Below are 4439 nucleotides of genomic sequence, written 5' to 3' on the forward strand. Positions count from 1 at the left end.
GACTTCCCTGTAGTGAAACAACAATATTGCAAATTGTTTTTCATAGGCATTTCCTCACTTAATTTTCAAACAAGTTTTTTATTTTTATTTTTTTCATCATGACACCTGTAGACAGGATCAAACAACTTTTGAAGGGTAGTTGATTTCCTCCTATTTACAGATTAAGAAACTGAAGCTCAAAAGAGACAAATTGCCACATTCACCTTGCCACAGGGTGTGTGTATGTGTGTGTGCATGTGTGTGTGTGTTTTCTGACTCTAAACGTAGAGCAATTTCTACTATGGCCCAGCCACTTGGGTGTAGTATGTGTACAAAAGTGACAACACAGATACAGTGATTCTTTAAAGTAGGTTTATTTTTCTAATTGACATTTTTGTTTAAACATTACAGGATTATACATTTCCAACAATTTTAAGCAATTTTGATGCTTTCCAAAATGTTGTATATTGAATAACTTTTTGCATTAAATGAATTTAGGTTGGCAATAAGGAACCACCATACACTTTAATAGATACTATTTCATGCCACAGTTGTGTTGTCTTTAATGCAAGGATGGGTGTTTAACACTCTTTTGCAATGGGAAGAAATTAAAGGAGTTTGAGTTAAAATAGTGAGAGAAATAATTGGATATGATTGTTACCTTAAATAGAGCCACAGTCTGTTGATTTTGGCTTCTGTTAGTCCTAAAATATTCAACACATTCATAACAAAATTTTTTGGGCATCTCTGTCTCATTTATTAATACCTATGAACCTGCAAAACACTGCTCTATTTGTAAGACTGATACGTGTGTGATAATGTATGCGATAAGCAAAAATCTGAGTTTTCTAGATAGCTTTTGAACTGAAAGTAATGGAAACATGACTACTCAGATTTTTAAAAACCAGGCTTTACCTTCCATAGTTCAATTTATGTTAGTACAAATTCTTCTCAAACGTGGTCTCCTTGAGAAGGTGCACAGGCTACTGGAAATAGTGAAGACAGTAATAAGAAGATTAACTGGCTTACTTACCAAGAAAATGAATTCAGGAAATTTGATTCTAGTAGAGAACTAGAACAAGCAAACAGGATGAGCAACCACTTATTGGAATAGTGTATGTAAATTTGAGAAAGAGTGATTTTGTTTTTTTTCTCCCAAGGGTTAAGAATATGATGAAAAGCCTGGAGCTGAAAGAAGGACAATATGTATGGGAGACAGTGAGGACACTTACCTGACCAGAGAAGGTGAACAGGTACAATAAGGCTAGATTGTAGTGGCTGCAGTGGGTGTTGAAATACATGTTGAATGCAACAAAGAGGTATTAAAATTTCTTGAGCATTAATTGATTGGTCTAATCCTGGGTTTTAGGCAGAGCATCCTAAACCTTAACAAATGGTGAATTTGGAAGCAAATAGACTCAGGGAGATCAGCTATATTGTTGTGCAGAGTTTTGAATTTCATAAGCTAGTAAAGCTCCCAGAAAATTCTTGAGGACTAACATGTAGTTGTTAACTATTTATCTTGAAGGAAAGAATATTTAGAAAACCTCAACAACAAAATATAAAGAGTAAATTACCACATACTATCTTCACTATTTCATACAGGAATGAAAATTTAACATCAAATCAGCAGGAAGGACATTCTCCCAGGGTAAAGGACACAACACTAAGATGAATAAACTTGATGTTCTTAGAGACTTACTACATTGCCTCTGTTTTCTCACTTTCTCCTCTACCTGTAACTCTGTTTTATAGCTGCGCAGATATTCAGAATGATATCTGAGATCCACTGAGCTAAGAAAATACCATAATTACTCAGGTATAACATAATGAAAACCTGCGAAAGGAGAAGAAAGAATAAGAGAAGGAAGGGAGATGATGGAAGAATGACAGCCCAGATTGAATATAGAAGGCAACAGATTGAATATAGAAGGTAAAAGAAGAAAGTGAAAGATACCTACAAAAATTATACTATGACCTCGTATCGTTTTTAATTTTAATTTAATTTTATTTTATTTTTGAGATGGAGCCTCGCTCTGTAGCCCAGGCTGGAGCACAGTGGCACAATCTTGGCTCACTGCAAGCTCTGCCTCCGAGGTTCATGCCATTCTCCTGCCTCAGCTTCTCAAGTAGCTGGGACAACAGGCGACTGCCACCACACCTGGCTAATTTTTTGTATTTTTAGGAGAGACGGGGTTTCACCGTGTTAGCCAGGATGCTCATATCGTTTTTAATAGTATTGCACATAACACTGCCCTAATTCATCTTGTAACAGAGTCTGTGGGATGTCGTATCAATTGATTGATGTCCTGCTGTCTTCTTTTTCAGGACCAGACGCCAGAAATGCAATTTGCCAAGCATATGAAGAACATGTTTTTACTAGTTTTTGATAACTGAAAATACTTCTTCATCTAAAACCAGGCTGATCTTGATAAAAATTTTAAAGGAGATTAGAAAATTCACTTTAACAAACCACCATCATATAGTCACATCAATCTTTCACAGATATTTTTCCAACAATTACCAGAATTCTTAGAGTTTATTACTGATATTTTGTTCTTAACCTTTGACAATTGCCATTTAGCAATTGCATGGTTTTACCTTTGTGGTTGTAGAGTTTCTGTTTTTTTTTTTTCATTAGAATTATATAAGTAGAGGAATAGAAACTGTTATATTTGCAAAAAAAGAGCAAAGATGCTTTGTGACTTTGGTAATTATATTTGAAGGTGACTCACAAGAGAAAACTTGTTTAGGAGAGATGGTTAATTTTTTTTTCTTTCAAGCAGACATTTTTTTTCAAAATCAGTTAATGGCAAATGTGTTCTTTGCTGAATATTAATCTATAGTATCATTTAAGATGTTCTTAATTTATGTTTCTGGACTTCGTTTAAATGTGAAACTCTAGAAAGGGTAAACTAGCTCACCCCACTGCTAGGTAGTAGCTAGTATTGTCTTTGCTACAGGGCATTTTATAGTAAAATTTTGAAGTATATTGAAAAAAGTTACCAGTTCACTTACTATACAATAGCTTGGAATGTGAATGTCTGAAAGAAGAAAAATTCAATAAATGACTGTGGAGTTATTTGGTGGAATTCACAACATAATAACAAGAAAAGGTTTTCAGCTTCGAGCATAATGGAAATGAGTCATTTAATTTTACCCTCAGTCCTGGTACACAGTTTTAGCACCTACTAAGAAGTCTGCTTGCATTTAAATGACTTAAGCAATTATTAAAAGCAAGTTTCAAGAAATAAATGGCATTTGTATAAAAAGGAGACTGGGTTTAAACTGCTAGTGCTTTAATTTTCCATAAAAGCAAATTCAAGTTCAGAACAGGATTCAGGATTTAGTAACAATTCAAAGGTTTTCAATCCCTTAATCTCTTTGTGATAACTATATTCATCATTTAGCCATTTTTAAAAGGAAGAGAATAAAAACGTTAACGCTGATTCCTACCAGCACTTGTGACTGAAAAATTCATTATATATGGTAAATACTTATGGCTCCAAATAGCTATTTGATTTATAATTTTGGTATTGAAATGTAATGAAATACTTCTATTGTATTTGCAATTGCTGGAAGAGTAGCACGAATCATACTTCAAATAAAAGTATTTCTTTTTATCATTTTTCCCAAATGTTTCGAGTATAAGAATGCCATTTCCTTTTCTCTCAGGTGTACAGATCTTTACTCATTGTCTCAAAGGTGATTATTTTGTAATTTGACCTTAGTCTTGCAAAGAAGCTCTATTTAGAGATTTAAATATAGTATTAACTTAGAAAATAAATTTCAACTATTCATACTGTTTTACCTAGAGTTATTACATTATTAAGAGTAAGTATCTTATTAAACTCAATGAGGAGCCACAAAATAGATAAGATTTCTAAAGGAGATAACTGATGAAAAATAAAAGTTGAGAAAATGGGGCAGCTAAGTCATCTGTCAACAGTATTTATACTGAAAAGACATTGTAAATATTAACTTCAGTTTTTCTAGCTTGCCATATGGAATTGCTATTATTGGAAAACAAAACAAAATGTGGGAGATGCCTGATATTTCACTTAAATTTATTTAAACAAAGTTTGTATATGTTCTGAGCCACCTACAATTTTTGAGGCACTATTCTAAGTGCTTATATTTCTTAGCTCACTTAATCTTCACAATATCATGAGGTGGGAACTTTTGTTTTTGATAAGGAAACTCAAACAAGTACAATCTAGACCTCCAAATGGACACATGCTGCTTAGTAGCTATGTGGCCTCTGTTCTGAGTCCTGTGACCATTTCAGAGTTATAGTTCATGATTCCTTCTCGTAGTCCTGTCACCAAGTGCTGTAATTTCATCATTTCCTTGAATTGTTCTTTCTTCTTTTTGCCTGGGTTGTCTCCATTTATGCCTGAATGACCATATATCATAGTCTCTTAGTTTAGTGAATTTCAGGCATCAGTCTGAGGACTTGA

The 4439-nt window shown here is 33.7% G+C and overlaps 1 long non-coding RNA gene across 1 annotated transcript; it reads left to right on the top strand.

Annotated features, from left to right (window-relative positions):
- Window positions 1-1138: 1138 nt before the first annotated feature.
- Window positions 1139-3648, top strand: LOC105499553 (uncharacterized). Its single transcript, XR_011609587.1, has 3 exons — window positions 1139-1232; window positions 1735-1912; window positions 2308-3648. It is a non-coding gene; the product is annotated as an uncharacterized lncRNA (long non-coding RNA).
- Window positions 3649-4439: the final 791 nt, after the last annotated feature.

The sequence above is a fragment of the Macaca nemestrina genome, chromosome 11 (assembly GCF_043159975.1).
Source record: "Macaca nemestrina isolate mMacNem1 chromosome 11, mMacNem.hap1, whole genome shotgun sequence".
Classification (NCBI taxonomy): Eukaryota; Metazoa; Chordata; class Mammalia; order Primates; family Cercopithecidae; genus Macaca; species Macaca nemestrina.